We start from the raw sequence: 18,128 nt of genomic DNA on the forward strand, positions 1-18,128 counted from the left end.
AGGCAGCCACATCCGTTCAGCTTCGACAAAACCCTTCTGGGTAGCCAGATAGGGTTCTGCCCGCAGTCCTGGCGCGTCTTCAAGGAACCGGGCTAAATCAGTGTATTTTACCTAAAAAGTCATTGTTAGTTCAAAGGGACGTTTGCATTCTCCTAAGCGTAGCCATTTGAAATTTCTTTAAGGCATGTTTTTGTGAGTCGATCAAAAGAATGGCACGTTAAGGTGCACGAGGTACTTTAAAGTGTTAGGCCTGATTTTGCTTCTGTACAGTTTTGGCCGCAAACATACATTTCTAATACTCTACTATGAGTTTCTTGGCAGCGAACGAAAACAACTAGCAGTCCTGATGATTTCAGAAATGCTGTAGGGGTTTAAAGGCGCTTGAGGAGAAGGTTGTTTGATTCGTTGTATGCCCTTCAACTAGGATAACTCCGTGCATTTCCACAAGCGTGAAGTAGTCGTTGGAGGAATCGTCGATTGTAACATCCTCGTTGTGTCACAACCACATTATTCTAATTTGAAATATTTGTTTCTTGTAGATTGCATTATGTGTCCTTATGATAGCTCGGTAGATAATGACAGATTATACTATATAAAAATAAAATATGCTCCTTGCAGAGAGATGAGTATAAAAAAAAAGCTCTTACGATCTTTCTCCAGCAGGGCGATCCTGGCGTTTTAAAATTGCAAATGGCTTAGAAAGGTTCGATTTAGCGATTGGTCAGTTTAAAATACGGTAGAGAAGCTCAAGTTACCATTTCTGGAAACCAAAATTTCACAGCTTATCTCATGAGTACGATGTAGTCGCCAATAAATATCGATCTAGCGCCCACAATTTTTCTGGAAGACAGAACTAGTTGATATTAGTATGAAAGCACATGTCCAAAACATGCTAAATGTTAACGAAAATTTTTTCCTTCTGTTTTTTGGCACATTAATCTTCCAAGATAAAAATCATATGTATATATATATATATATATATATATATATATATAGATCTTTGAAAGCAGTCTGTGGAAGAACGTCATAGTGTCATCAATTCCAACCAATTCCTTGTCCTCACATGGTCGAACGATGAAAGCCGTTTTCTGATGTCAACATTCTCGTCTTTCTGTCGGATGGAAAAAAAAGCATCCGCGCACATATGTGACGCAGATCCTAAATTACCCCGTAAGTATACGGTGCCTGCATGTGTTTTGTCTGAACGGCGTCCCTCTGAGATTCTACGGACGGCCACAGGTTTTGATCGTCATGTGACGCTAGTCGGTCTTGGGTCCTATATGCATACGCTAGGCCACAATGCTGTGAATGTTCGTGCCACGTTACGGCTTTTAACAGCCAAAATCATGAATGGACAATCGGGACGGGACGTGAAGTTAATCCTACAATAGAACAACGCCTAAATCATGATTTCTTATAAGGCTTGATGGGCTTGTTTTTTAAACGAGCTAACATGGTTCTGGGATAATTTGAAAACGAATATATATATATATATAAAACGAATTTTCATTATTAGCGACGAAAGAGCCAGCATATTTGGGTAACGGGTTCCACATTTGGTTACAGAATTACGCTCTGGCGCGAGGCGTTACCTTCCAACAAAAGGAGACCCGTGCTAGTTTCTGCAACTGTTAACACAGCGTGTAGTGGTGCAGCGTGGTCACGCCTCTACAACAACCGATATGAATAAGCGTTAAGCTTAGAACGTCGTTTCGAACAACCAGTATTCGACGAACACCTTCCACATCGGAAAAGGGTTATTGTATTTTTGTGTCGGCAACTTCACTACAATGGAGCCTACAAAAAGCAGAAAATTCAGCGGTGAACAAGTATGGAAACTGCACGAACTTGATTTATTTGTTCCGAGAGAACTTGTTGTGAAACAGCATAAGTACCACAACGCAGCAAGAGCGTTTCTATAGTAAGATGTGTATTTCCCGTTCAGCCATCTGCATCGTCTGATCCACTGACATCAATGCTAAATCCTGCTATCATAACAGCGGCAAAGATAGTCGAAGAGGGACTAGCGCTGGAATACTATAATTATTACGAAAAGTGCAAGCCTCCATAATAACGGTTGAAAAAGGAGTGCAATGAGCAAGGTATTCGTACATCGAAAGTAGGACCATGGTGTCAAGAGGCGGACACAAAGATGGCGGCGTCGATAGTGTTTTTATAGCATTTGGAATTAAGGATTAAAGCTTGACTCTGAATGCGGTTGATCAGTGAAATAGCGACTGACGCCGCATATCAATTTACTAAGAAATATGCTGATAGGAGAGATTTTTGACTTGTAGTACAAGCACAGTAAAGGATGCCACCGGGCAGGGAATATGGCAGCAGGCGTCAATGGCACATCTCTTTCAACCCATATTGGGGTTTCACGGCAAAGACCATACGCCGGTGGCAAAGTTGCGTATATCGTTAGTAGAGGCGCTCGACCAGTCAACAAGCTGCCGAATCCGTATTTAAAACGAACGTTTAAAATGGAAAGTATGCCATGAAATGGAAGACTGTTTACACTAGCTGTCTCAAGCACGATTATAACATACATACATACATACATACATACAGGCAGGCGGGCGGGCGGCTGTGCGCCCTCATGATCAAAGGGCGCTGTCTGGTACGATATGTCCTATCGAGTAAATCGGTGCAGGCGCCAGAGTTCAGTGTGGTAACAGACCATCTCAAAGCTGAAAGAGAGATATGAAATCGTAAGTACTAGCAAGAGAAGATCAACTTGAAGCGGTACAGAGGCCCGTTGAAACGACACGCAGCGATCACGGCAAGGCAGCAGAGGGCTCTGTCAGAGCATGCCGCTGGTGGCGACTTAAAAGCGAAAGATCAATCAAAAACGTTAGAACGAGGTGTCGGCAGCGGCAACCTCAGCTCCTAAAATAGGAATGGTCAACAATCGCGATTCAGTCGTCAGGTTAAGACAAAGGATTTAGATTCACACCTACTGCTCCGGTAGAAATCTGTTTTAAGACTGGAGCGAACACTGAACTGGCTGGTGGCAGCAAACAAATAAATCTGCTTCTAAGGCCGAAAGGACATCGTGTGAGTTATTCAAATGAATAGGAGAAACTTTTCCAGTCATAGTCTGCCGAATCGTCGAAGCGCGTCGACTTGGAATAACGATGGCCTATGGTGTTGCAGTCACGATGGTTACGAGTGTTTAAAAGCTTTCTGCTGAAAACCTTATGATTTTATCTAATGGAACATATATACGAAAAGACTCAAGAGATACTGAACGCGCCCATGGAACATCGATTGTAGTTGAATATACAATGATGCTAAAAGATCTTTGGCAATGCTGTACCTAGAATCGTATAGTGTCTTGCAGTTTGGTCGACGTTACCTGAAATCGTACGTTTTTAAGCTCAACTTCAGGACCCCACGGTAATCGAAGGCGAGAGCTTCAGGCAGGTGTTCGTGACTGTTATTAAATGTGTGTTACGATTTTGCGTCGTGATCGCGCCCGCACTGCAGCCAATTTGAGCTGGTGTTATTATTGATAGGGGATGTAATCTGTTCTATCAATAACCATCGTTCCTTCTCGTTTTGAGGAAGGTATTATAGTATAGTACTAGCCATTAGTTGCCTCAGTACCATCGAGTTTCACATAAGCAGCGAACGAGGCAGTCGTCGAGTGTATACAATATAAATCCCTAGAATCATCTCTCTTTAGATATAGAATGCCAATTCGAGTGTTCGTTTTGGAGCTAACTTGGCATAAGATAAAAAAAAAAATAACACTGTGACACACGATTTATCAAGTATCAGCTATGTTATGACTCGATTTTACTAATCTTGCAACGATGCTTGCGGCTTTAAAAATGTATTCCTCTTCGCACGAATAGTCTAGAAGCTCGTTCGAAAATTTGTTTTTAATTTTTCATTTTAACTTCTTGTTTTCTGTGCTAGCAGTTATCCCAGGTGGAGGATCGAAACGTATTCCTTACTAAAAATAGCAGCTAATCAAGTGTGTTAGAATTTTAATCTCGTCAAATCCATTGTGGTTCGATATGGAGCTAGTTCATTAAGTAAGCCTGCTGGATGCCCTTGATCGTGACAATGGTGTATACATAAAAAAAAAAAAAAACTTAATGAGAGTGGATCAACGGTTACTTTTCCTAGAACTTATCGCACCGCTTCACTGATCTCAATTGAGGCTAAAAGAGCAAATTGCTTAATTCACGCTGACTACCATAGTAGACTGATTATGAACAAATGCACCATGAGGTAACTTTCGGGCCATCTTTTTCCACGCGAACCAGGCCATTTTTCTAGACTAAACGACGTTGTCGTTTTGCGTCTCTCCATGTGTTAACGCGTGTGTGTGTGTGTGTGTGTTTGCCCATGTTAACAAATACGATTTCCTTTATAGAGGACGAGTTGGGTGTCGATATCTACGAAACGCGTCTGATCATAAGTAAATCTACGCACACTCAGACGAACGTCGTGAAATACAGCTTCGAGAAAATAGCTCTGGCGGCAGACGTCCTTGGTTTCTCAAGGGAACCGTCAACTACTATATGCTTAGTTTACGTCAATGTTACCAATAGGTGAATAAACACGCTATTATTACCGACTTATCTTTCCTGTAAAATATACGGATATAGCAAACATTGTCGGAGTTTAGAGTAGACTATCCTTTGTATCTATGCAGGCTATTGGTAGCAATGAAGGTACAATGCAAGTTACAGGATAACGCAAATATTGTTCAGAGCAATTTATATGAAGTTAACATACTTGGCCTGATAGAACATGTGGTAATCGGCATCTGCTTATTTTCGGGATACCTCTACAATACACAGCTACTCCAGTGCAAAGATTTATTTTGATACAGGTTTTTTTAGAGAGAAACCCACAGCAAAATCTTCCCTTTGACAGACATAGGTGACAAAAAAGAAATTAACTTTTGCATTTACCGTAGGAGACGTAAATTTGAAAAAATGCAAATAAATATCTAATGTGTGCGTTTCTTTCCTACATATTTTCTACATTAAACTTAGGGCCAGAATATCTTAGGCAAATAGGGGAATAAGCGTACGCTGCATTCAGAAGAGAAGTACGACTTTACGCGTTGCCTAAGGTGGCCACGTCAGGCCGTGGAAGGCCGTTTGTCGGTATTCCGAACAACCGAAAGGATAACAGCAGCAGCAGCAAAGCGACGAAACACCTAAAAATTGAACCACGTTAGAGCTATTAGCCTTTAAGCATCCTTAATCTTCAGTGTATCTTCATTTCTATTGGGCCCTATTTAACATATCGATATTTTGGTCTGTATCCCGTCTGTTTACGCTTACAGTCTTGCGTATGTATGGTGCCTTTCGTCATAGATGCTCGCAGTGGACCCTCGTTGTTGGCAAGCGCAAGCCCGGGTCCACTTGTCATCTAAGCAGCTCACCGCGTATGCTTTACGTAAATCTCTATTCCATATTTGCTGTCACTTGTTCAGTTGTCTCGGTTTCGATCGGTCTGCTGCCAGTCAACGATGCCTGCAAGCCTTCTCCTTCAGTTGATCTTCGGCCCTTTTCGTCCGTTTCGTCCAAGTCTTTTACCTGCTGCTACGGATGGTCGAGACGCCAACGACAAGGACCATGACGGCGCCGGCAGAGGAGACGGACTCTTGTGGGGATATTAACGAAGGACCTACCTTCCCGGGCAATTTGTCTGATCACTTCAGTTCAGCTGTGTTTAGTACTACTCCTTAACTTTTCTTGTTCTGCCTCCTGTCTACTCTCCTTTACTCTCGTTTTTTTTTTTCGTCTCGTTACAAGGGTAAATGTCTAAAAAGCTAAAGTTGGCAGAGCTGCTCGCCGATCAATTGCTCCACTCGGGTGATCAAACGCTGCTTCTGTCGCCCATGGTCCAGTTTGTGATTCTGCTGGTAGCATAGTATCCACAGCAGCGAAGCCGTTTTTCTTGTCGAATCGCTCGTATTTCCTGAACCGTCGATGTCCATATTTGCTTCTTCCTTCTGTATCCCCATTTTTGATTGAGTCTTTCTAATTGCGGCGACCTGTGCCTGCGGCAGTATCGCTGCTGAGCGCTGATGCTGGTTGAGATTGTATAGCTACCGACTCTTATTAGATTCATCTTAGGTTTATCAGTCGCTACGTTATTTCCCGCTTGGGTGTTCCTGTTATGATGTTGTTTTTGTTTTCATCGCACTTTGGTTAATATCAAGGGAAACAAACGATTTTCCAGAACTCCTAACTTTTCCTTGCATTTCTTCTCCTTCTACACTCCAGTGATACCGTGTTGTCCCTAGTGCCCTTTGTACGCTACGTCTTTTGCAAGCTACCTTCGCCGCTTCACAAAGATACAATGTTTCTTCAAGCGTTCATCGCGTAAGCTTTTCTATTTGTTGACTCATATTGAATTATGAATTGCACCCTGTGCGACGAGACGTCAAGCAGAGCGATTCGTATGTAAGACATTTTGACGCTTTAGCTGCACTTAGTAGTATCCGTGGCGCACGGGACGTCATCGGGTCATCTGTAGTTTACCATTTTCTTTCTGACTGTTCTATTTTTTGGACATGTAATGCACACTTACAGTATCTATGTCAATGCGATCGATTGGCGACTGAGATTCCGTTGGCTGTCGTCTGATTTTAGCGGCCGATCACTGCCGCTGGGTGATGGCAGCGGCGCACTGGCTGAGGATTTTAGTTTTCACATTCATACAAGAGTTGTTGCGTTGCCAGCGTCAGCAAGAGCAGCGGCACTACCAGCCGCCGTAGTGAGAGCTCGCTCACGTCGGTGACAGCGACATCTGCTCGTCCACACCGTGTCATTTATGATTCTTTTGACTGTTGACCGCTTTAATTCTGTAATTTCTGCTAGTGGTACTGTTGCTGCCGCTAAATGAGACGGTTGCGCGTTCCATTTTAGGGCAAAGAAAGATGAAAGAAAGGAAGCACCGTACGTTCGCCCCGCGTTCCATCACGGGAGTCAGACAGTCTTGAAATTAGTCAGCGAGCATACGACCGGCGCGATCACCATATGCCACCACCGAAAAAACAAATATTGCGCACATACCCACACAGAGACGAATGCATCGAGCACGAAACTATAGAAATCATCAGTAGAGAAATGAATAGACATACATTTTTCTGGCTGTAGATTGCTCGTCTAAAAGGCTGTATCGGCATTTAGTAGAATGACAAAATGCCCAACGCCCAACGCAAAACCCAGCGGTCGAAACGAATCATTGGGTCAGCTTTCTAATATCGGTACGTGCGCAAATAGTACTAACCATGCTGACGTGTATCGTTCATTAAGCGGCCAGATGATCGCATAGCATCGGTTCGCATAAGAAATATAGGCTCATTATAATAACTAGTGTTCAAATCATATGGGTGCCTAATGCCTATGGAAAAATGGCAACTCATCCTTAGGTCATCGTCGCAACAATCAGCAGCATTTGATATCTTTTTCAGCAGCGCCTGAATTTCCAGCCGCTTCAGATCACGGCGCGCTGGTTAGAATTCACCATGTATGTACCCGATGTTTTTCTGTAATTTAGTGCCAAACAGACACCAACAATAGGCTAAATAGGCCAAATCACTCACTCACTCACTCACTCTAGACAGCCAGCCGCTGCTCTTCGCAGTTGTATCATGGTTCAGTCCCTCCCAGAAACGTTGATCTGCAATATTTCAAAACAAATATCGACGTCCGTTTGCAAATGTTCATTCTTTTAAGAAAATTATGGTCATCTGTTTTAAAGTTGGGGTAGCAGTCGCCGGTTATTATTAGACCCATAAAAACATATAGCAACTATAGTAAATGATGTATACAACGCTTTAGCAATTTTTCATTATTTCGACAAGTTCAGCTCTGCACGTAGTAGGTGCCGTTTGGTTGGTTGGTTCATTGGAAAACCAACAAGTAAAGCTGTGTCCGCGACAGACAGATGACCGGACTCTCTTACGTGTTTGTTGCCCTGTTACTTCAGGCATTGCCGTACTTATACCAGCAGATGCTTGAACACTTTGGGCACCAGTGGCTGTTTCGGTCACCAGATCTCGGGCCCAGACCCATGGAGAAAGCCGAACGTTCAAATGAGCATGTTTTTCGCTCTTTAATGACAGGTAATTGTCCAACTACTCAGTCACAGCAGATTAGCGATTCAACAATGGTTACAACCGTACTCTCTGTATATGTGATGCTGGGTGTAGCCAGTCGACGTTCGTTGACAGCGAACCGAAGGAAAGCACGGAGCCAGATGCCAGCAATATTCAGATGGCTCTGCGCGAAGCAGGAATATCACGTCACGTCATAGCAGACGGCCACGCCATCAGGACAAGAAGCGTCTATATGGAACATATCGCGCGGATGAGAATGCGATAAGGAGTGGAGTAACTACTCGATCCATATGTCGCTGTGGCGGCTTGTTGCGACTTACGGCGACTGACGCACTTGCTAAATACGGACAGGGCCGAAGGATACCAAAAGAAAACACTAACGTACTTGGATCCTTCAATATGTAATTGGCTATACATCGACATGTGAGAAATAGTATATTTGTACGTTTAATAGGAAATATTGCCCAGCAGTGATGTACGCGATTGTAAGTTATGCCTTCCCGGCAGAAGGGGTGTGGCATTCACATTCTAATTTAACATGTGAGTTCAACCTCGTCCATGGACCTGTGACCTCTATGTAGCCATACCTGCTACCGCAGGACGTCAGTATCGTTACTGATAAACTGATGTGATCGTCGCCATAATAAACGAGTGAATTTTGTTATAGAAGACTCGGCACAGTGTAACATAACGTAAAGGCAATGCCTGAGCGCTGCTTGCTTTTCGACCCGGGTATTTAGCAAGCTATGAACTACTGCCGCCTACAAATCCACGTCTGCATGGATGCGTATATGAACAGCAAGCATCCAGTGAAGCACACAACTACGATTCTCGCTACAAGAACACACAATATGTTAAAAAAATATCAATAAACAAGCAAATAAATTATTATTGAACGCCCTAAACCTGTCTCCATTTCGTATCGCGCTCGTGCCGCCTTTGTCTTCATACGCTCGTTCCGAGACCTTACGCTTTAATAGCCTTTATTACCTTATCGGCAATCATTTAATTATAACTGTGATACAAGCGTGATCGACATCGACATTGTATCTGCGAAGACGATTTGCCTCGCGCTTACGGTAGCGTCGGAGCGAACAAAGCTCTTTCTGTACCCTGTTAGCGTACTCTGTTTCCTGTCCCGCACCAAAGAATATTTTCCATTATCCGTCCTACCTCCACCAACGAACAGCGTCGTCAATAAGCATGAGCTGTCATCACGCCCGTGCGTTAGCGCTGCGAGTACTCTTTCCTTTATCCTTTTATATCTAATGTCCTTTTTCTACCTGTCTAGTAATTGCTATGATCGATATAGTAGCAGTAGCAGTAAGGGAAAGACCACGAACATCCGGGTTTACAACTCCATAAACGAAATCTGTGATTCGTATAAAAACAAAAACGAAATTAACACTGTCACGAGCAGATACGAAAAAGACGATCTGGAATATGTTCACGAGTGATTTTAATCGTCATATTTTTAGTAGGTAGCAACACGAAATAGGTAGCAATATGTAGGCTATACAAATACCAACAGTAAGCCGTAAGATAGAAATATGACAATTATCAATATAATATTTTGCCTGGCTGTTCCTCCCTGAGACTGTAGTTATGTCCGGTCGGCCAGACAAGGGACTTATTAACGAGATGCATTTGTCATAGACAAATGTTTAATTTTTTCGAACAACACCCATTTACTATAAGCCCGAGACCATTTTACACGAACTAATAAATATTTGTATGTATCGTTAAGGCAGTGCAATCAAAAGAGCCTTACGATCTTATCATATCTACCTGTCAGTTGGATTCAGTTCCATTCGAAGAAGCTATATTGCTTTTATTGTGATTTTCTTCCAAGCAAAGGAAGAGCTGTTCTTCATAGCGCGAATTTGGTGCGAACGGACAGCAACTGAGTAAAAAAAGGAAGGGCCAACGAGCACATACCGTCCTCGCCAAAACTCTTTGGCCATTGAAAGAATTTTCTAATTAATTTGGATCAGGAGCGCGAGAATTCGAACAGTAGTTAAGGCATCGCGTAGATTTTCCTGTTGATGGCGCTAATATAGTCGTCTAATTCGGGTCTTAAGGCGTTCAGTGGCTCTTTAGGTAGAATTACCCCCTACCGTAGATAGCCCAGAAGTACATGCTCATCATGCATTATAGTGATCAAGTGTTTACTATACAAACACTTTTTTTTTTTGTTTACGGCGTGAACGCTACGTACGTTAAGTTGGCATTGTTATTATTATAGTGGACAGCCCTGGCCACATATATTGTAATAGCAAGCTGCACCTGAGAAACCACCTTATCGTAGGAAACAGAACTTCTAGTACATGTAACAAGTGCTTTTACGTATTTTAGCTCATTGAAAATTATCCTCGTGGTAGCGCAAATTTAGGGATGCACTTTGAATCCAATACACTTCGTTTCGTGCTAGAAATCAGCCGCGTGAAGTAGTGCCTTTTGGTTGTTCAATAACAAACGTATATATAGAAAGATTTAAAGCAATGTACACACAGTGTCCTTCGGAATGCGTGTACAGTCATATGTGGGGTGCTCCGCTTACTGCTGTATGCGCATACTTCTTGGTTTAACGACGCTGAACTCATGTCCTGCTTCATGGTGGCCGCCCGTCTGCTGTAGATATCGATGTGCGTGCTGCTTGTTTAACCTGTGCTTACAATTGCTGCTGCTGCGTCCTGACCAAGGCCGAGACAACCCCTAAACGTGGGGTGACTGTGGCTGACGCTGACGTGCGACCCGATAGTGTTGCCGGATCCCAAACAACTGCGAAGCTCGTTTATAACTAGGACTGAGACCACTACACGGTGTATGGGCGGCCCCTTGCTGATGACGGCATGAATAACCCAATGAACTAGCGTGAGAGGCATCAATCCATTGGAGTATGTTCCGAGTGATTGAGGAGTCTGGCTTGATAACAACGAAATGCCGAAAGTAAGAATAAGGTGCTTCTGTCCATTGCGAAAATCAGATGTGTAAGGAAGTAAGGGTTACATTCGCTAAATTTGGGTCGAGCAAACTACCTTTAGTAGCGTATCATTGGATATATAATATTATACTATTCGTGTTAACATTGAAACGTCTATAGCAAACAAGAAATGTCAGGTATGTCTTGCATGAATTGGCGCTAAGATTTGACACCTAGGTACTGCTAGGTGACGTTTGTTGTTATTAAAAAAACGAAGCATGAAATGTATGTCGCTGAAAAATACATTAATGAAGCTTTTTCGTTAACCTCAGTGGATTGATCGTACGAATATTTCTGCCGGAATTACCTGATTATGTTTTCTTCCTGATGACATAATCTCAGAATTCGAGCGACATGTCATTCAGCTATTGCTACTATAAATAATAACATTAATTACATGCGGTGGTCACTCCCTTCTTTGAAACCACTCGCACCACCCGTCAGCTACCCAAATGACGGGGGTTCGTACTGAACTCCGCGGAGGGAACAATAACTTGACGCAGCTATTTGGTTCTGTACAAAACCTCCAAATTGGTGATGCTTGCAAGTCTAACCAATCCCGGCTTCTGCTTATTGTCAGATCGGCGTTATTTGCCTAGCCGAAATATGCCCTAAAGATCGCGACGTGTGAATCGTAAGCAAGCGGTACTAACCGATATGATGGATCAGGCAATCAATATTTTAAACGGGGTTTTTTGTTACCGTCAAATTGCTTGGGATGCCTTCTGTTGAGAAGGCAGGTTCAATCGTGAAGATCGTGAAGCTACCTGCAACAGAACAGAGTTTCGCCGGCTGGTTGAATTCGATTGGTGGGTCACGAAACTTCATTATTATCCGTATCATCTCCTTAACTGCAAGCACACTACGGTAAATATCGCTTTGCTATGATTTCTTTACATGTTGTTGGCAAATTTAGCCCGTCTGCCAACTCAAGATAGCGTTCGTTAGGGACCAGCTCTGACGGACGGATTCTTGTCGCTGCCGTAGTAGTCTTCGGGGTCGTTGCGCTAGTAAGAGTTACAACGGGTTCTGTTAGCCGTCGGTGATTGAAAAGGGCCTAGACCGCCTTCGCTTTTAGGTGCCTTACACGTTAGGTTTTATGCTAGTCAGTCAATGGAGCTTTTGCAGACGACGCTATTATCGGGACATGTTTGCTAATACAGCTACGGTAAGTTACTACTACAGGTCGCTTAGATCACGCCGTTCTTACACATAAATACGTGATCGTAAGAAAACTACGTTAACGGCTGCGCACGACTCGCGTAAGTTTCCATTGCTGTTTTGGTAGTTACGCTCCATTCATTGAGCCTGTCATTCGTCCATAGAGCAGATTCCGCCACACACCAAGAGCTCTACCTCTTCCTGATCGATTGTTAATATGACAATCTGTTGTAGAGGGAAGTTACCTGGCTTGTTCATGGCTTGCTTTTTCTTTCGGCCTATGTGTGTGTGAGGTGAGTTCGCGAAGAGGAGCTAATACCAAGAAGTACACTCAGGTCGTTCATTCACAAGATCATTACCATGGCTCACTTTACCAAATCGGCTAAACAGAGTCAGCAATCATCGTTTCGCAGGTTCTCACTGTTACGTATAAAATGAACTTGAATACGATTCGTAAGTTAGGTTTAACCAGTCGCGGCAGTCGTAAGCAATGATACAAGACCATCCTTATCGTCGCTGACGATGATCATAGCGATGACCTAAACAGCAGTAACAAAAGTGGGGGCAACATCAGCAGCACAAGATATTAGATGCTACGATCTCGCTATTAAGAACAGTATCATCATCATCATCATCGCGTTTCTTCTCTCGTAATTTCTCTAGATGTGTGTGTGTGTGTGTGTGTGTACGTGCAAGGCACAAAGATGACACTCTAAAGGCCTTACTTTCCTCTTCCGTGCTAACTGGCTTCGTCGCCAGCCCTGGAGCGTCTGGATGCTCAAACAGACGAACTAGCGGACGTACGGAAAGACGAAGCGATGTCAGCGCACGGTACATGCTCGTACGACGTTCTGTAGCGGTTCACTGTCTATTTGTCTGTTTGTCGCTTTGTCGGATGAACGTCAGTCAGTAAACGAGTCACAAAACACAAAACGAACGACCCACACGGACGGCGAACGTAGTGTATGGAAAGTAAGCACGTAGGGAAGATGATAACAGCTACGGCGACAACGACACCGCAAACGATCATATCGCTCCCCCCAGAACCTCGTAATAGACGTCGCAGTAATAATAGCAGTGGTAGCAGCCATTCTGTGCGCTATCGTTGTCGGAGGCAACCATTAGTAATCCAAGAAACATCTCTACCATTCCCCGTCTGCTTTTTACTGAAGTGCTTCCGTTCCTGTTGTTATAGTTCGTTTGGTTCGCACCGGCCGATATTTTAATGCGTGCCGTAGCTGTCAACACCAAATCGAAGAGCAATCAGGCCAAGAAATGAACTATTACGGGGTCGCACACTTTCATTGCTACGACTGCACTTAGTGGATTTTTCCGGGAGGTAATGCCTAATAGATATATTTGAAAAAATTCAGGGACAGCCGACCAATAACGTTTCTCTGACGAACTTACCGTTTCGATTGTCATCGCCCACTAAGAAGTCAATCAGTCGGGTGCTGTTCTGGCCGTTACAGCTGTTACCTGATGTAGCTTTTGCTTATTTTTATGTATATGCTCCTATCTCTTTTCGCTTCGCTATAGCCTATTGAGGAAGTCTAGGCCGCGCCACGTAACGGGCAGGACAGCATTCGACAGGCGACGCTTACGATTTAATGCTAGGACAATAGAAATATGCATGCACTTTGACGCGTGAATGAAGATTTGCCAGGGAGGCTCCCTTTTTTTAACGTTGTCTGCTTTCCGCCACAAGAACGCATCGCACAAACTAGGAAGTAGGGCGTCCGCATACCCTGTTAGGCTGTTTACCGAGAGTGGATCCACCACATACCTAATACGTCATCGTGAGAAGCCTACGGGTCAAGAAACTATTGTTATCGGCCATTTTGTCGGTCACGCTGGGCCAGCTAGGGAAGGCGAGGGCTTTCGAACGAAATATACGTACGGTAACAGCTATACACGATGTACTAGGCAGGCAGTGACAACGATGTTGATGATCAGGTTCTGGCCAGACTGGTGACGACTACGTTCTGTCAAACTACTTCAGGCTGTCTAGAACCGCCATTTTTCAACGAAGTCGGATTGTAACATAATATGAATGAGCTTGGATATCAGAAAGCTTTTCAACCGACGAACTATTGACGATGACGATAAACCTTCTACTGCTATCTCTTTCTTATCGTACGGTCGTATGGAACAAGCTGAAACTCTATCTGTATATCTATCAATGTATCTATGTAGATTTCGTATCTCATTTTGGAACATTTTTGTGTCAGACAGAATAAAATGTCTCTCTCCAAACTATCTTCATATATGACTATTCTGAAAATGACACATTAAATAGACTATCCTAACGGTACGGTAAAAGCTTTATAAAGCTAAATAATTAATACAAAAGGAAAAAATCGGACTTTTTTTTAACTTTTAGCATCATTGCCATTCGCTCATATTAGCGATTTGCTCCGTCATTTATTTGCGTTATCGTTTTATTATATTGAAATCGACAGTACAATCATCACCATAGTCAAAATAGAATCGTACTTTATTATTCGTGTTTTTTTTATTTCTCTGTGAGTGGCCCACATGGGCTCTGACTAGCGACATATATTATTCCTTTTCCCTTACTCTAAGCACTCATCATCATCATCGGTCGTCGTTGTTGTTATCGTCGTGGCGGTTGTTGTTGTTGTTTCGACGTCCCCGCGTTAGCCCGTCGCTACGTCTGCTCGGATCATTGATTGCTTTGCTACTTCTGTTACTTTCTTTTCCTCTGTTTTGTAACGCCATCGATACCCAAAAGATGTTCGTGTCTAGAAATTGTTTGCTCTTTTTTATCGTCCACTGGTCAACGGTTTACCTGTTCAAGCTGATCTGTACTCTTTTCCCTCTCGAATTGGAAAGAGAGAAGACCTTCATTTTGGTTTGACGTTCTCAGAGTCGGCGAAAACGAACTTCCGTCGCCGTCGTCCAGTGACAACTGAAGACCATCCAGCCAGCCAGCCAGTTAAGCCGGGGGCAAGCGGTCGAACGGAACACGGCCAGCGAACCAGTGGTCCAACGGACAGACGACTAATCGTTCCATCATCATCACCACTGTCATCGGCCTCCGCAAGCGGCAGTGACAGGATTGGTGGCGAGCTGCTACTGCTGTCGACGCTGTCTACTGAAGAGGCGATCTGACTTTTGATTTAGCGGGTGAGCTGGTTGAAGAAGGCGAAGAAATCGCCAGTAGGATCTGCTACTAACCAGAGACACGCAGAGAATGAGCTGCGGAGGGATGGGGGAAGGAGAGGTCGACGACTAAGCTGAACAGCTAGACAGAAGCAGAAGAAGAAGAAGAAATGAGTCGAACGAAGGCGCGCGGAACCACCGCTGCGTTTGGAATGCTGCCATCATTGAGGGTCACATCTCGTTGCGTTGCGTTTGCTGCCGCCGCGGCGACCGCTGTTGGTTATTATTCCCCGACCTCTCCAGCCCACCACCACAGCAACCGCTATATCAGTGACAACAGCTAACAACAACAACAACAACAACAAAAAGCTAAGCTGCCACAGTAAACGAAGTGTCGGCAGTGAATGCTATTTCCGTCAGTCGGGTAGTCCAGTATTAGTGGTGCTGACGATTTGGTGATCGGAGTTGATTCGATCGTCGTCATTGCTGGAACAAAGAGGTATAGAGAAAAACTAAGCTCCGGCACTACATCGCTCTACAGAGTAACTTTGGCTTTGGCGAAGGATTACAACGAGCAGGGAAACGACGGCGATGACACTGGTAGCAGCACCACCGATTGAGCGACGGAGCGACACGGAAAAAACGCACGCTGATGATGATAATCATGGCCATCACGGCGCTAGTGGCGCTGGTAGCTTCAGGGCGAAGCAAAAAAACTTGTCGCACGAGGCGACAAGAGGGAGAAGGACTCCGTTCATCAGTTCTAACCATAAATGACCAACGTGAAGAACGCGAATGGAAAACCAGTGAGCGAACAATCAATCAGTTTGTTGGTCCGTCTATCGGCGCAGAGCTGCCGCGCTCGGCGGCGGAATTAAGAATCATCGTTTTCAAAGCCGAGCAAAGGGCGCGCAACGCGCGTTCAACAGCCAGAGGTGATGCCGGTACTACTTTGGTCATGTGGGATGCACTGCGGCATGAAGTGCCATTACGCTACACGTACACCAGGAGCGGTGAGGTGCGAGATACGCACAACGCGGCAAAACGATCACAGTTGGACAAGGATGAAGTACGCAAACAGGAGCGACATTTTGAAAAGACGAAAAGGCAATACGGCGTCATATTGGCGCTGGTGTTGCTTTGGCTTTTATCGCAGAAATGCAGGGCGCACAGAGATCGACTGGGGTATTGTACGACTTCGTCTAACAGTATCAGCAGCAGCAGCACAAAGATCTTCGCATTCAACTACTTGGGGTTGAGAAGGGCGACCGGGGATTGGAGGGAACGAAACCTAGTGAGTTTCTATACATACAGCAACAGCAGAAAATGGTCAGTAGACACAGCATCTACAACCTAGCTTGTTTGGGCCCGTAGTCGTTAAGACTGGGACATCGTCTGAGAAAGATAGAAAGAGGAAGAAAAACCGATATTGGGGTTTCTGCGATGGACAAACGTGGAGATACCTTTCCTCATGTTAGCCTGTCTAGCTATACGCTAGCAGCTTTAGGCTGGCGCGCATGTCTACTGCGTTGCTCACTGGCTGTTGCTCGTTCGGCTCTTTGCTAGTTCAGCTTAGATGGCTAAGAAGTGCGAAAAAGCCGAAACATGTAGATATGGTGGCAGGCAAAATGAAACAGAGAGAGAGACTAAAATCGTAAGAGCCTATTGGTGAGCCATCCAGCAAGGTCTGCAGCAGACGAATAGACAGTTTCATGTGAAAGTTAGTCAGCCCGTCCGTGAGGGTCGTTTAGGAAAGAATGCACCTGCAGGATCAGCCAGCGAAACTGAAGAGATGCGGGTGGCTGTCCGGGGGTACTTGCGGCGGTACTGCTGCTTCTCCTCGTTGACGATCAGAGTGGGTATCGTGCGAGAAAGCGTGACCCCGTGAAAAGATGCCACCGCCCTTATAAACAGTATCAGTCTAGTTGTATTCGTGGTAGCTAAATTTAATCATTATTGACAAGCGGCATCTCAGCAGAACGTGTCAACGGTGCATGTAGCCATATGTATATCGGGGAATTAAAAGTGAGACGGGACGCAGCAGAAAAACAGGATCAGCAAGTCTAGTAAGTTTAACGATCGAAACACATAAGTCTACTCGCCTATACAAATCGATCGTAGATGTTGTCATGTATTTTTTTCTGTGCTAATATGAATCGTTTCGAGGGACCAACCACCGAAACAACAACAACAAGAAGCCAGCTACAACGATTACGGTCATAACCTCAACGAAAACGTCATAAATATCTTCAGGAGGCAACACATTCGATATATTGGCAGTATGCCTCGTTTTCACTGTCGGGTTTTTCGTTCATCGTCACATTCAACGTCCGCGTATTGTATATACAACGATATCTACAAGGGATTAACATTGCGCAGAACGACGCCCTTATCGGCCGTTCAAAATGGTAAAGTGGTATTGCCCGCCACTCCACCAACGACAGCCTCAGCGAGGAGCAGTTTTAAGGCTTAGCTACAATATCATCTAGTTTCATGCAGTGCAGTTGTGGTTGTCGCCTCTACCTTAACACCTTAGATTCGGAGCTAGCCGAGACCTCTTCCCGCCTTTACAATATCTAGTAGCAACGACTGCAGTTGTCTGCGCTGCCTGTTCACAATAATCGTAGTGCTACCAGCTCATCACAAAAAAAATGCTTCATATAACAGTGAAAAGGATGGGTCAAAGTTAGCGATGTCCTGGCACTGGGCTGTTGGCAGCAGAGATCTCGACAGGCTTGTTCTTCTATATATAATTTA

The sequence above is a fragment of the Varroa jacobsoni genome, unplaced genomic scaffold, assembly GCF_002532875.2.
Source record: "Varroa jacobsoni isolate VJ856 unplaced genomic scaffold, vjacob_1.0 scaffold_1423, whole genome shotgun sequence".
NCBI lineage: Eukaryota > Metazoa > Arthropoda > Arachnida > Mesostigmata > Varroidae > Varroa > Varroa jacobsoni.